The sequence below is a fragment of the Lithobates pipiens genome, unplaced genomic scaffold (genome assembly GCF_037356315.1).
Source record: "Lithobates pipiens isolate NorthernLeopardFrog02 unplaced genomic scaffold, aLitPip1_a1.2 Scaffold_51, whole genome shotgun sequence".
In the NCBI taxonomy this organism is placed as follows: Eukaryota; Metazoa; Chordata; class Amphibia; order Anura; family Ranidae; genus Lithobates; species Lithobates pipiens.
Genome location: NW_027507874.1, coordinates 1,675,839 through 1,691,556, shown reverse-complemented (window position 1 = coordinate 1,691,556; position 15,718 = coordinate 1,675,839). Strand labels below are relative to the sequence as shown.

The window sequence follows — 15,718 nt, the reverse complement described above, 5'->3', positions numbered from 1 at the left end:
AAAATGTAATATTTTGCAGCTTGCCAAACCTTGAATGTGGTGGCTGCACTGGTTTTATTTTAGTCTTTTTTTTACCTTTTATATTCACCTGGTGATCCTGCCAGTAACACACTTCCTGTCCTAGGATGACAACATTGTCAGCACTGTATGTATGGAAGGGAACCATTGTTACTCTAGGACAGGAAGTGTGTTAGGACTACATTACACCACCTCTGCTCTTCCTTTCTATTAGGGCATTGGGGTTCTGTAGTCCACAGAGAGAACTGGGAATGCTGCTAACTGATAAGAGCGCAACACAGGCAGAGAGCACAGGAAATTAAATGATTTCTAGCAGAATCAACAGGTATTTATCTACATTTAACGAATGGGTATAACAAAATGCTGTCAATGGTAAACACCATGCTGGCAAACATTAGCTTATAGTCCTCAGGCAGCCGGAGGCAGTGCAGATCCTCCATATAGCAGTCCTGGTGTAGAAAAGACTATGGCGCTCTTTTTGGAGCTTACCAATTCTGTCAGTGCTCAAGTGGGCGCCCTCCAACCCCGTCATGACCTCCTCGCCAACGACCAAAAGCAACTCTTCCTCGTATTCTGTTAGTTTAAGATCCATGGGGGTACTGCCCCCAGTGCCACGGGGGTATTTTTTATGAGCGGCTAGTTTAGTCCTGAGATACCTGGAATTACAAAACACAATATTAAAGTGAAAAGCGGACCAAACTGTTTTTGTTTACCTTTGGAAAGAATTTAGAAGAGTTCTACCTCTTCTAAATCTCCCCAGTGGGCACACAGATGCGAAAGCGATATGCCCATCGGGGAGATTTTTCCACAATTCCTACCCTGGTAACAAGACAGGAAGTGACGGTAAACCTTGTAAACCAATGGGAACCAACAAATCCCAGTAAACCAATGGGGGCACAGTCAGCTATAAAACGAAGAACAAATTGGTTGAAATTAGAACCTACCTTTTGATATCTGACAGGCGTTTCTTGCAGTGGTGCACCGTCCTGCCGTAATGGCTGACTGCATTAACTGCCGAAACCACGGTCTGCCACAGGTACTTTTTTTGCGCAAATGATATTTTCTGAGACTGAGCCCCGTACAGACTCGTCCAGTTATCCATCACTGTGTGGACAAGGACACAATTCTCCTCATGGGAGAATCTGATGTTCCTCAAGCCACCACCTAACTTTTTCGGTGGACCAGCCTCATCTTCATCATCCTCACTGCTAAGAGTGGCAGAAGCTAGAGCTCGCTTCCGGCCACCTGTTCCTGCACGAGTGCTGCTTTTCCCCATTAGCGCTGCTCTCCTTTTAAACAGGCTCCTATGAGGGGTATGGTGGGTAGCGGGAGGGGAGTGATCTGGAAAACTTCTCCCGGATGTGGAGGGATCAGACGACAGTTCAGCATTCTGGAAAACTGGATGGACATTCGGGGTGATGGGGTTCTCTTCTGAAGAATCAAATGTGCCGTCATCTTCCAATTCACCCTCTGGAGAGATAATGGGTCGTTTCTCCCAGTTATTCCTCATGTAATGTACATCTGAAGGAAATAAGTATTGCATTTTGTTACAGCCTTTAGTAAATTTGGATCATGCCAATACAAGTCACTGAAACAAATTTTTATTAAATATATGAGCAAGAGACAACTGCATCCCATTCTATGGGATCTAACTTTGGCATTTGGAGCATACACAACATTCTGTAAGAATTATTATGCTGCTGTAAAAACAGATAATTTTTTTCCCTTCATTGTATGACCTTTTTAAAGTTGGCAGTTTAGCTTTTTGGTTTGCTAATCCCCCTTAACCCCCACCGCTGGCAACAATAGAAACCAGCTTCTTCTAACATTTTGCACCCATGAATTGGTGGCAATGCTTTTTATTATTTTTTGTTAGGATATGATCTGGTGTCTGAAAGGCCACTGGTCCCTTCCAATGAAATTCAGTCTATTATTCCCTCTTCCTGATGGTATTGGTCACACATTGTCATAGATCTCTGTGTACAGCTGTAGGAAATGGTATACCTGACATCTGGTGGCAGCAATGGGGGTGACGCTAAGCCCTTAACATTGATCGGATGACCTTGTTAACTTAGCTGTTCCTGGAACCTTCTCTAAGTCTCTCTAAATCTGTGGCAGCAATGGGAGTGATGTTCACCCCTTATGACTGTTCAGATAATCTGGTCCACTTACCTGTCTCCAGAACCTTCTTTAAGGATCTCTAAATCTGTGGCAACAATGGGAGTGATGTTCATCCCTTACGAATGATCAGATGACCTGATCCACTTACCTGTTCCTGGGTCCTTCTCTAAGGATCTCTAAATCTGTGGCAGCAATGGGAGTCATGTTTGCCCCTTTACTTTACCTTTTGGTCTACTTACTTGTTCCTGGAACCTTGAGAGAACTTTAAGGCTGTCTAAATCTGTGGCAACAATGGGAGTGATATTCACCCCTTATGAATATTCCCCTGGAGCCTCCATTGTCTACCGGAATCTGGATATTCAGATGGGCTCTACGTATATTAGTACTGGTAGACCTGTTCGGGATAAATCCCGACTGGTCAGAGTGGATAAGCTTATGAATACACCTTTTTAAGCGTGTTGCCAGTATTTTTGCTAAAATCTTTACATCAGTACATAAAAGCGAAATCGGGCGATACGAAGCAGGATCCATAGGGTCTTTTCCCTCCTTGGGGACAACCACTATGGTGGCTTCCAACATTGATGAAGGCAACGTCCCAAGCACCAGAGCCTGACTCAGTGTCTCCAGCAGTTCTGGCAACAGAACCTCGCCATATCTTTTATAAACCTCAATGGGTATCCCGTCAGGTCCTGGTGATTTTAGGTTAGGCATCTCGGCCACAGCTTTACGAAGTTCATCAATAGTTATTGGAGCCTCCATAGTCATAGAGTCTTCTACTGATAAAGTTGGTATGCTTATATTCTCCATAAAGACGGCAGTCGTTCCCCCCCTCTCCCCCCTTATGAGATTTATATAGAGAACTATAGTAGTGATGGAATATATTATTAATAATGGTAGGTTCAGAAGTAATCTCTCCCTGTAGAGTCCTGACCACTAGTACCATTGAAGGGGCAGTGTTTACTTTAACCAGTAAAGACAGTAAACGGCCCACTTTTTCTCCTTCCCCAAAGTTCTCTTGTCTCAGGAATATGCGTCTATTATCTATCTTTCTCCTAATGGTCGTCTTATTCTCTTGCTGCTTTTCTAACCATACCTTCTGTGTGAATGGGATTGGATTGGTAATATATTGCTGTTCTGCCACTAACACAGTCTTCCTAGCTTCCTCCTCCCCATTCTTCATCTCAGCTTTGTTTAAGGGAACTCTTAAGGCGTCAGCATACCAAGACTTTTTGGATAGTTTCATGTTCCCAACTTTGTGGGAACAGTTTGGAGATGGCCCCTTCCTGTTCCAACATGACTGCCCACCAGTGCACAAAGCAAGGTCCATAAAGACATGGATGAGTAAGTTTTGAGGTGGAAGAACTTGACTGGCCTGCACAGAGTCCTGACCTCAACCCGATAGAACATCCATGTCTCTATTGACCTTGTTTTGTGCACTGGTGCATAGTCATGTTGGAACAGGAAGGGGCCATCCCCAAACGGTTCCTACAAAGTTGGGAGCATGAAATTGTCCAAAATGTTTTAGTATGTTGACGCCTTAAGAGTTCCCTTCACTGGGAATCATGTTTCTACAAACATTTCAATAGTCTTTACCTATTCATTTCGGGGTCCTCCTCATCTTCTTCAGTTTTGTTTGGTCTTTTCCAATTAACCAGTAAGCCTAAAGTGTACTTTTGCTTTGCCCATGCACATCTAAGCAACGGGTACTCTTTAATGCTGCCCTTCCCAGCAACACATTTGTATCTTCCCTTTGTTTCTATGCTGCACCGCACAGTGATTGGGATTGAAAAAAAGAAGCCATGTGCAAGCTTCGCTTTGCTCTAGTTGGAGCTTATACAAGGCTGGAGACTCACTCCCAGTCCTGATGGGACAGCACTCTGCCACTCACTGAGCACCAGCAATGTCCCATGAAAGGAAGGGCATGTGCTCCATGGTACCCAGAAGTACCAGGTACTTTTTTTCACTCCTAGCTGCTAAATATAGCAATGGGAGAACAAAGGCAAGATGAGTTTGTGCTGCTGAGGAGAAGTTACAGAAGAGTGCTTAGAAGCCTATAGACAAGCATTAAAGTGGTTGTAAACCCTTACAAACCACTTTAACCTACAGGTAAGCCTAGATTAAGGCTTACCTGTAGGTCCAAGAAATATCTCCTAAACCGTGCAGGTTTAGGAGATATTTACTAAAAGACAGTCACAGCTGTCTACGGCGCATGCACCGTAGACAGCTACGTGCAGGCGCACTATCGCCGTTAGCAGCATGCAGCTGCTAACAGCGATATGCCGTTAGTGGCGTCTCCCGTGCGCATGCGCAGGAGTGACGTCATCACTGTTCCGGCGCTGTGAGTGGCCGGAGCAGCGATACCCGGAAGAAGTTGGACGCTCCGGACTACAGGGGACAGCGGCGACATCGCTGGCTTCTGTGTCAGGTAAGTGACATATAATGGACTACTACTAATTTTTACTTTTTGCTATAATAAATATCCCCCCAAAAATATAAAAAAAACATTTTTTTCCCTCAGTTTAGGCCGATTTGTATTCTTCTACATATTTTTGGTAAAAAAAAAAAAAATCGCAATAAGCGTGTATTGATTGGTTTGCACAAAAATGATAGCATCTACAAAATAGGGGATAGTTTCATGGCATTTTTATTAATAATTTTTATTTTTTTACTAGTAATGGCGGTGATCAGCGATTTTTATCGTGACTGTGATATTTTGGTGGACACTTTTGACACATTTTTGGGACCATTGGCATTAATACAGCAATCAATGCTATAAAATTGCATTGATTACTGTAACAATGTCACTGGCAGTGAAGGGGTTAGCCACTAGGTGGCAGTGTAGGGGTTAAGTGTTCCTAGGGGCGTGTTTCTAACTGTATGGGGGCGTGGCTGTGTGTGACACCATACTGATCGCTGCTCCGGATGACATGGAGCAGACGATCAGTTTCCTGTCACTAGGCAGAACGGGGAGATGCTGTTTACATCGGCATCCCCGTTCCTGAGCTCTGTGACACGATTGTGGGTATCCCCGCTGCAATCGAGTCCGCGGGACCCGCAACCACGGTCACGGAGCTCTCGGCAGGCATGCGCACGGCAGGCAATTCAAAGTAATGTATGGGTACGTTACTTTGCCCAGCCGTGCCATTCTGCCGATGTATATTTACAGGAGCCAGTCGGGAACCGGTTAAAGTGATTGTAAAGGTTTTTTTTTTTTTTTAATGTTACATGTTATGCTTAATGCAATTGGTTTAGCACAGAGCAGCCAAGATCCTCCTCTTCTCAGGTCCCTCTTTGCTGCTCCTGACCCCTCCCTCCTATAGAGTGCCCCCTCAGCCAGCAGCTCCCTATGGGGGTACCCGAGATAAGTCAGAGCTTTGTGTATCTATTCAGACATGGAGCCCCAGCCTGGCCCCACCCCTTTCTCCCCTGATTGGCTTTGATTGCCAGCCATGGGAACCAATGTCCGCGCTGCTGTGTCTCAGCCAATCAGCCGGAGTGTCCCGGATGGCTTAGATTCTCATGGGCATCGCTGGACAGAGGGGGCTCAGATAAGTATTAGGGGGTGCGGGGAGGCTGCTATACACAATTTCAATATTGTATGATTGCAGTGTGTTCAGATGCCCCCAGTCTTGAGAGGGCAGCAAGGTGTGGTATAGCCATGAAAGCCAGGCTCTAAATACAGGAAAAAGAACCTATTACCCCTGGGAACCACTTTCAAGAAAGGGAGGTTGTGCACTTGTCTGTTAGTTTAGATGCATTTTAAAAGCCTCCGTGTCAGGGGACTCAGTGGTACCGTGAAAAGTGTGGGTCTTCACCCCGGCAGAACGGGGACTCGGAAAGTGTGTTCCTGTATATTATGGGGATAATAACAAAGAATGGTGCAAGCAGCATGCTTGCTCTTCTGAACATAAAAATGGAGCAGATGCTGCTCCTAATTAACGAAGTAGTGAAAGCCGCTTTGATTAATAAGAACAATCAGAGGGAAGCATGAGCTAATCCAGTAGTCTCCAAAGTGCAGCCCTGGGGCAGGATGTGGCTCTTTGCATGTCTCTATCCAGGGGCCCTATTCAATCCACAATTGACACTAATGATGAGGCACCATTGCCTCCCATTGACACCAGTGGTGGGGCACTATCAATACCAAATATACCATTGATAGGGTGCTATTTCTCTCACTGATATCAACAATGGCATTCTATTATTGCCACTGATACCAGCAATGGGGCACTATTCCTTCCAGTGATACCAACAATGGGACACCATTATTCCCACTATTACTTCCACTGAAGCTGGGGCATTTTCTATTTCCACTGGCCTCTCTAAACTCTGAAGGACAGTAAACTGGCCCTGTATTAATAAAGTTAGGAGACCCCTGAACTAAAGATCTCCTCATCGTACAGCATAATGCTTTTTCAAAAAAACTTTTTTTAGTCCGAGTCATTTTCTTCAAAGGAAATAGCTAATTGTTCCGCAAAGATATACAGAAGGGAAAAAAAGGTGACTAATTGAGTCAGCTTTCCCTTTACTTCTCATTGCTTTTCACTTTATCTGAAAAATATAACACTGAATAGCAGTAGTTAATAAAAAAAAGATATATATTTGTATTTGAATTTCCTCAATACAGATGGATCTAAAGAAGATATGAGGACAATCAGTTTGCTTCCCGTGGACAGCGCACTGGGCACCGCTACCCAGCTAACATCCACTAACCACAGAGAAACTCAGAACACAGCTGCTTCTCCACAGCTTCCATCTACCAATCAGATGACAACTCCTGGTACTTATGAGGACAGCATCGTTTCTACTTTAACTAATGTGGTTTCCAAAGTTGAACGCCTGAATGCGCAGAGCAGAAAAGAAATAAACAGGAGTCACAGACTTTTAAATAACATCCATACAGATCTTTTGCTCTTGAAAGAAGAACTTAAAGTGCACAGAGAGCAACAGACAGCGCAATCGGAAAAGATGGTAAAACTGCTCGAGGAAAGCAATGCTCTGAAAAAGATAAAACTGCAACTTATGCAGGAAAAAATTGATCTCGTGCGAGGACAGGTTCCGTCTACGTCCAGCTCGACATTGGAAACTCCTGCTCCTTCCCCTGTCAAGGAGTCCACATCACCATCGCTGCCAACACAAATGTCCACAAACTTACCTTAGTCCAATCCTTCTCCTGTAGGATCTCTGTCTGCTAGAGAGATGCAGTTCTGACTTATCAAGGACAACCCATCTCTTTAAAGAGCACTTTGTACACGAGGGATGTAGCACTGACCAGAGCTTAGCACATCTCTTGAAGGAGCACTTTCTACCATAGGGATGTAGCACTGACCAGAGCCCAACCCATCTCTTGAAGGAGTACTTTCTACCATAGGGATGTAGCACTGACCAGAGCCCAACCCATCTCTTGAAGGAGTACTTTCTACCAGAGGGATATAGCACTGACCAGAGCCCAACCCATCTCTTGAAGGAGCACTTTCTACCATAGGGATGTAGCACTGACCAGAGCCCAACCCATCTCTTGAAGGAGTACTTTCTACCAGAGGGATATAGCACTGACCAGAGCCCAACCCATCTCTTGAAGGAGTACTTTCTACCAGAGGGATATAGCACTGACCAGAGCCCAACCCATCTCTTGAAGGAGCACTTTCTACCATAACGATGTAGCACTGACCAGAGCCCAACCCATCTCTTGAAGGAGCACTTTCTACCATAGGGATGTAGCACTGACCAGAGCCCAACCCATCTCTTGAAGGAGCACTTTCTACCATAGGGATGTAGCACTGACCAGAGCTCAACCCATCTCTTGAAGGAGTACTTTCTACCAGAGGGATATAGCACTGACCAGAGCCCAACCCATCTCTTGAAGGAGCACTTTCTACCATAACGATGTAGCACTGACCAGAGCCCAACCCATCTCTTGAAGGAACACTTTCTACCATAGGGATGTAGCACTGACCAGAGCCCAACCCATCTCTTGAAGGAGCACTTTCTACCATAGGGATGTAGCACTGACCAGAGCCCAACCCATCTCTTGAAGGAGCACTTTCTACCATAGGGATGTAGCACTGACCAGAGCTCAACCCATCTCTTGAAGGAGTACTTTCTACCAGAGGGATATAGCACTGACCAGAGCCCAACCCATCTCTTGAAGGAGCACTTTCTACCATAGGGATGTAGCACTGACCAGAGCCCAACCCATCTCTTGAAGGAGCACTTTCTACCATAGGGATGTAGCACTGACCAGAGTCCAACCCATCTCTTGAAGGAGTACTTTCTATCAGAGGGATATAACACTAACCAGAGTCCAACCCAACTCTTGAAGGAGTACTTTCTATCAGAGGGATATAACACTAACCAGAGTCCAACCCATCTCTTGAAGGAGTACTTTCTATCAGAGGGATATAACACTAACCAGAGTCCAACCCATCTCTTGAAGGAGTACTTTCTATCAGAGGGATATAACACTAACCAGAGCCCAACCCATCTCTTGAAGGAGCACTTTCTATCGGAGGGATGTAGCACTAACCAGAGTCCAACACATCTCTCGAAGGAAAGCTGTCTATTAGAGAGATGCAGCACTGAGTTGCAGGAGCCCTATCCATCTTAAGATCAGAGGGATGGAGCACTGACTCAAAGCGGAGTTCCACACAGAATTTTTTTTTCAAAGGTAATACGTTCTATTAAACTATTTAAAACACTATTAAGCCATGCTATTAATGAAATCGCCACTCAATTCCCATTTTTTATAGTACTTACTTTTTATTTCTTCTCTGCAGAGTGCTTCCATCTCTAGTGTGGGCATGTGAAGCCCACTAGCATTCTCTTCCTGTATATGATTGTGCTGGATACCCAGCATGCACCTCCCATTCTTACTTGTGCGCCATTTACACAGGGAACAGGGAAAGGATTATTATGTTGTTGCCATAACAATGGTCGGCGGTGGACGAAGTGGGCTCTCAGCAGCATGCTGAGAGGCAGAGCCAGCTGCTGGTCAAGCATCTGGGTGGATCCTGACATTAAAGTGGGGATCCCTCCATAGTCTGGACCAGCTAAGTGATATCAGCTGACCGCTGACTTTAGCACACTTTAGCTTTGTCCAGTGAATATGGGTCGCAGGAGTGCAGAACTAATTGCACCTTTGTGACCCACAGCGGCAGAAGGGCCAAAAGAGCTTTAATCAAAAGCAAAACATATATAAGGCTCTGCCACAGAAACAGAGACACAGTGACAGCTCACAAATGACATCACTATACATGGATCTCACATAAGCCTTGTTCTGTGCATGTATCATATAAAAAAAACATCTAGAGACCGTTCAATAGATCATAAGAAAGCCACCGCTCCGAGCTCCAATTGCTGCAAAGTCATTGGGTCCCATCCATGCTATATGAAAATATACCACTGAGAAGGAAAGGTTGCACTCTGATGACATCCCTAAGCTAAAATTAGTATATACAGCCATACAAGTGATACAACATATCCCTATATGCAGCCCACCACTGTGTGAGATGGGTATGTGTTGTATATCTTGTATAACTTGAACATTATTCATATCCCTGCGTGGAGTCCAGCAGCCTACTATCTCACATTGTGTGACGGTGCAGCTGTTAACACAATAACACAACAACACAAACCACCATACACCTACAGAATACTTACAGGGTTAGGTAGGAAAGGTGCTAGGTTTATCACTTTAAGAAATTCCTAGGTGGCACGAAAATTCCCTTAGAAGTTGTTCTAAGGACCTATGAGGGAGTAATATTCTGACTCCAATTGTTGTGATAGTGATTTATATATTCCTGAATAGGTAGGCAGAAAGGAATGCCTGGTATTCAGTAAATGCAAGTTGGAAGGTGAGTTTGAAATCATTTATTGAGAGTGGCAGCAAATGAAGCCAACACGTTTCGGGGGAACAGAGGCTCCCCCTCCTTCAGGGCTGTTGCTGCATGCTAGTAATTGGGGAAGGGTCCCAAACAGGTATGTTTGTAAAACAAAGATCAGACTTGTGCTTGCAGAGGCTCTTTTGACAGCATTGGCCTTATACCATGAGCAGTGTCTGAAGAACGTAGTCCTGGCAGACAAGGGCGTGCCTTTGCCAACTCTAGCTCCATGAGCAGGTCACTTAGTTCTCATAGCTTGCAATGATCCTTAATAGTTATTTTTGGAAGGGTTTGTAGTCTCTTGAATAAAGCAAGTTCTATGACTTCAGAGTGACTATAAGTTTGCTCAAGTCTTGCCCAAGGCCTGGGTACATCACATGTAGTGCTCCTAGTCTCATCACTCATGCACTCCGAGCAGCTTTGAACATTATTTCAGAATTTTCTGGCCTTTCCCAGCTAAGGGTGAATTCTGATAAATCCCAAGCTCTACCTATTGGCCCCCTAACCAAAGCATAGGCAGGCCCCTCATTACCCTTGACATGGGCAACCTCTATCTGATATCTGGGTATGGATATTGCCCCTGGGGTCTCAGAATTTGAAGAAAAAAACCTTTACCATTTACTCTCCCAGCTCAAACTAAAACTGTGAACATGGGACAATTTACCATTATCCCTCATTGGCACGATAAACCTGATCAACATAATCTGCAGGTTCTGGCCCTAAGGACTTAATAAGCAAATTAAGTTCCAACTTCCACCTTGGCAGTAAGGTCGAGATCAGTGATTGATCTGTACAGGCCCTATAGTTTTATGGACAGTCATTAAACTTGGAGAGATTGATATTATTGAGCTATCAATGTCTGGTCTAGTGAACTCACCCTAGCACATCCCCAAAGTAGGGACTTTCCTTTACTTTCAATAGAAGGGACCCAGACCTATCCATCAATGAAACAAAATCTCCCAGCACTGGGTTTTTCCAGACTTTGAAAGAAAATGGACTGAGACCTCTTTCTGCACATAAACAGGAAAGAACCGGGGTGCAAAGATGGATGAGGTTGGTGGTAGGAGGACTACAGATGAGAATACTGAGCTAAGCCTGTTTCCACCAGAAACAAATTACCTGACCAGCTTTGTAGAGGGACTTCATTTTAAAGCGTTTTAGGTGATGCATTTCCTGTTCCTATTGGGAGAAACCTATATCTCTAATGTGTCTTGGAAGATGACCTAGAATTATTTTTTTTACATTTTACTCTATTACAGTAAATATTTTTTTTTATAAAGCTCATTGTGACATTTTTAAATTTAATTATTAAAAATAGAGTTGTCTGTGGTTTTTTCATTTAAGTCCCCAAACTTTCTTTTTTTTTTTTTTATGTTTTGTGTAGCATGTGGAAGTATTAGGCCGCGTACACACGCGCGGACTGTTCGCCCAACTTTGTCCGCTGAACAGTGTTTGGGCGGACAGTCCGCTCGTGTGTGGGCTTTCAGCGGACAGTTTCAGCGGACAGTTTGACGGACAAGGTTTTTCGGAAATTCCGTAAAACTGTCCGCTGAAACCTTGTTTCAGCGAACAGTCCGCTCGTGTGTAGGCTTGTTCGTCAAACAAAGTTGCGCGCATGCTCAGAAAGGATTTTCACGCCGAAAGCTATAATGCAGTGTATAGGACGTCGTATTTTTCGTCCCGTCGTACGTGCCGTTCACGTCATCGCGCACGGTTTCAGCAAACTGTTCGTTCGTCGTGTGTGGCCATGTCCGTCCATGCTAAGTTTGAGCGGACTGTTTGCCGAAACTGTTGGACGGACAAAGTTGGGCGAACAGTCCGCGCGTGTGTACGCGGCCTTAGAACCTTTGCCTGGTGCTATTTGGGTAGCCTTTGGTGATTTCCCTTACATCCTGTGTGGTTACTGAGATGGAAAGTGAGCAAAACTCTTAGACCCCTTTCACACTGGGGCGTTTTTCAGGCGCTTTAGAGTTAAAAAAAAGCGCCTGTAAAGCACTTGAAAGAAGCCTCATCTGCAATCCCAATGTGAAAGCCCAAGTGCTCACAATGTCAGCGCCCGAAAAACGCTCGTAAAGCACCGCTTAAACTAGCAGAGCTTTACCAGCGTTTTTTGAGCGTTATTGGGGTGCTTTTAACCCCTACTAGTGGCCAAATAAAGGGTTAAAAGTGCCCACAAAGCACTGCTGCCAAAAGCGCTTTGCAGGCGCTTTTCAGGCGTTTTGCAGGCGCTTCCCATTGATTTCAATGGGAAGGGGCGGTGTATTCACTGCTTCAAAAGCGCTGCAAAGAAGCTGCTTGCAGGACTTTTTTTGACGCTCTGCCAGCGCAGCGCCTCAAGTGTGAAAGCACTCTGGCTTTCACATTGGGATTGCAGTTGCGGCTTCTTTCAGGCACTTTACAGGTGCTTTTTTTAAAACTAAAGCGCCTGAAAAACGCCCCAGTGTGAAAGGGGTCTTAAACAAGGGTACAGACAATAATTAGGCTAGATTCACACCTTATGCATTTTTAGTGCTTTTTGCATTTTTCAGATTTGCACTACAGAACATGTTCCATATGAAACCATGTTAAATGTACTGTAGTGCAAATCTGCAAAATGCAAAAAGCACTAAAACTGCACAGGTGTGAATCCAGCCTAAAACAGTTTTTTCTATCTTGTCTGTTGAGGGGCACAGGTATTCAGTTACTGTCAAGTTATACTGCCACCTACAGGAGAATTTGGATACTGGCGAAGTATAAAACTAGGTCAGCCTACACTCCTCGTCTTCTTAGCCTGCCTCCGTTTTTTGCCAGTTCTAGGAGGATGGACAATTTTTTTTTTTTTAGCTCTATTGAGATAAGTCTAATGCCTAGTACACACAATGAGAAAATTGTATGAAATATACTGCTTTCGGAGTGATCGTCCGATAATCTGCTCATTAGTACACAGCTTTTGAAAGCCGATCATGACAGTTCATGCGGAAATATCTGAAGGGACAAACACAAAAATGTTTTTCTTGTATCATAACAGAATGTACGATTTTCGTATAATCAGTACAGAATTTGTCCATGAAAAAGCAGACGACCATGACCACCATGCATGTTCGGAAGTAAAAGAATACATTACGTATCAGGGTTTTTGTAACTTTAGTAACCTATTGGTTTTCGATATGAGACTAGCATCCAAAAAAATGGATGATCAATTGTCCAATATTCTTATTTTGTGTTGCTAACCTTTTTTTTTTCTTCACTTCAGTCAAGATTCATCACTACATTTCTGCTTTCACTGGTCTACATAGCACCTATCAAGATCACTCTTTCCTAACCCTGACTTTGGAGTACTGTATCCAGACCCCGCTGGACTGGACCTGCAGGGATAGCCTAGAATGTGACTTTCAGAGACTGAACTCTGCCTTATGGTGCTTTCCATTGTCCATGTGTGTACTGGTAAAAGTTAGTTGCTTTCCTTGTCCAGAGCCTTGACATGCCTGCAGGCATTGCCCTGTCTGTGAAGATCCACTTGCTGATTGTATATGTCATACTTACTTTCTTTGTGTAGTTGGTTTTGCACAGAGTGCCCCGATCCTCCTCTTCTGGGGTCCCTCAGCAGAGCTGGTGGCTCTTTCTCTTTTTGAGTGCCCCTTCAGAGAAGAGCTCTCCTTCGGGACACCTGTGTGGGTGAGCTCCCGAGTCCTGCCTCTGCTTCTATTCACACAGAAAGCAGGACTCGGCCCCGCCCTCCACGTCATTGAATTTGATTGACAGCAGCGGGAGCCTATGGCTGCTCCGCTATCAATCCATTGAAATCAGGATCAGGACCCAAAACACCGGCTTTTGCTAGCGTGCTCGTCCCCAGCACAAGATAGACAGGGTGCAAAAAAGTCAAATGGGCTGCAGCATTACAGTAGGTTCTTCACTTCAATGTATAGAATGCATTGTTCTAAGCACGGGAAACATGCGCCCCTTCACAGGCATACTATAGACACCGCCAGGTACGAAATTTAAAAGAATATTACACTTTTATTGTTTCACTTTAATCATTATTAAAATCACTGCTCCTGAAAAAACGGCAGTTTTTAAAACTTTTTTTTGCATTGATCCATGTCCCCTGGGGCAGGAGCCAGGTCCCCAAACACTTTTTAGGACAGTAACTTTTATATTAGCCTTTAAAATTAGCACTTTAGATTTCTCCCATAGACTTTTACAGGGTGTTCCGGCTTTTCGAATTTGCCGCGAACAGCCAAATTTGTTCACTGTTCGCCGAACAGGCAATGTTCGAGTCGAACATGAGTTCTCGAAGCTCATCCCTACTTTCCATAACTTCCTGGCCTGCTTCCCAGTGTGCTACCCTATGTAACACATGCTCAGTGCAGCCCGTGTTGTCTGAGCGACTTCCTAGTTCATCGAGCTCCTGTTTGCCTAGTGTTTTGTGTATTCAGTGTCTGACTTCCCATGTACTGTCTTCCATTTGTGTTTGTCTGCTGCCTGCCCCGACCTCGGCTTACCAGCGGTGATCTCTGCTGGATGCACACAAATTGGCTCTAGCAGTGATCATCGCAGGTAAATTCGCTGACTGTGCAGACAGCAGTGCATAGCTTTGACCGCTGGCAACCTGTCATTGGGACAGGTGAATGGGGCAGGCTGACGCGCCAAGCTGCTATGAGCTGCAGCAGGAATCCAAATTCTACCGCTACTATTTGCACCGGCCTAATCGCCAGCGTGAAGGTAGCCTTATGCCGCGTACACGCGATCGGACTATCCGGCGGACTTTGCAGCTGAGGTCCACCGGACTTTCAAGCGAATGGACTTGGCTACACACGATCACTCCAAAAGTCCGGCGGATTCGAACGTGATGATGTAGAATAAGGAAGTTCATAGCCAGTAGCCAATAGCTGCCCTAGCGTAAGTTTTAGTCCGTCGGACTAGCACAGAGACGAATGGATTGTCCACTAAAAGCTGAGTCTGGCGGACAATTTTGAAGCAAGTCTTATTTCTAGGTCTGCCGGAGCCCACACATGATCGAATTGTCCGGCAGACCATAGTCCGATTGTGTGTACGTGGCATTACAGTTCTTTAGGGTGCCATTAAAAATGATTGACACTGCAACACACTGTAAAAACAGAATACCTCCTACCTGCTTATATGTCAATACAGGGCAGGTTTCCTTTACCTTCTATCACTTCTTGGCCTGTTTCCCTATGTAACACATGCTCAGTGCAGGCCGTGTTGCCTGAGGAACTTCCTAGTTCTCTGAGCTCCTGTTTGCCTAGTGTTTTGTGTATTCAGTGTCTGACTTCCCCTGTATTGTCTTCTGTTTGTATCTGTCTGCTGCCTGCCTCGACCTTGGCTTGTTTCCCAGATCCTCTTCTGTCTTCTGGTATCTGTAGTCTGCATACCTGCGTGATCTCTGTATTGTATGCTGTGCATACCTGTGGGCAGCAACCTAATTCTAGCTTGCTGCAAGTCCGTCCCAACCATTAGGTGCCCTGGTGAAACCCGGGTTGGTGTTCTGCAAGAGTTCACTACCACAGAAACCAGCCATCCACCACAGAGACACAACACATAACAAGACAGAGTACGTCTGTAATGGGGGGAAAGATCAGCTGCAGGGAGCCTGAAGTGATACTGGTGGCAAGCCCTCTGCACTATGCTTGCCTTTTTTTTTTTGGTCTTAGCTTTCATAGTCGTTTTTATACTAGATTTAGGTTAAGGCCAGGTTCACACCG

The 15,718-nt window shown here is 44.9% G+C and overlaps 1 long non-coding RNA gene across 1 annotated transcript in view; it reads left to right on the top strand.

Moving 5' to 3' along the window:
- The window catches only part of LOC143957089 (uncharacterized), a 59,553-nt gene extending 46,038 nt beyond the window's left edge, over window positions 1–13,515 (top strand). Inside the window, exons 2-3 of the long non-coding RNA XR_013270054.1 lie at window positions 6,764–8,803; window positions 13,249–13,515. This is a non-coding gene — a long non-coding RNA (uncharacterized LOC143957089). The remainder of the gene's footprint in view (window positions 1–6,763; window positions 8,804–13,248) is intronic.
- Window positions 13,516–15,718: the final 2,203 nt, after the last annotated feature.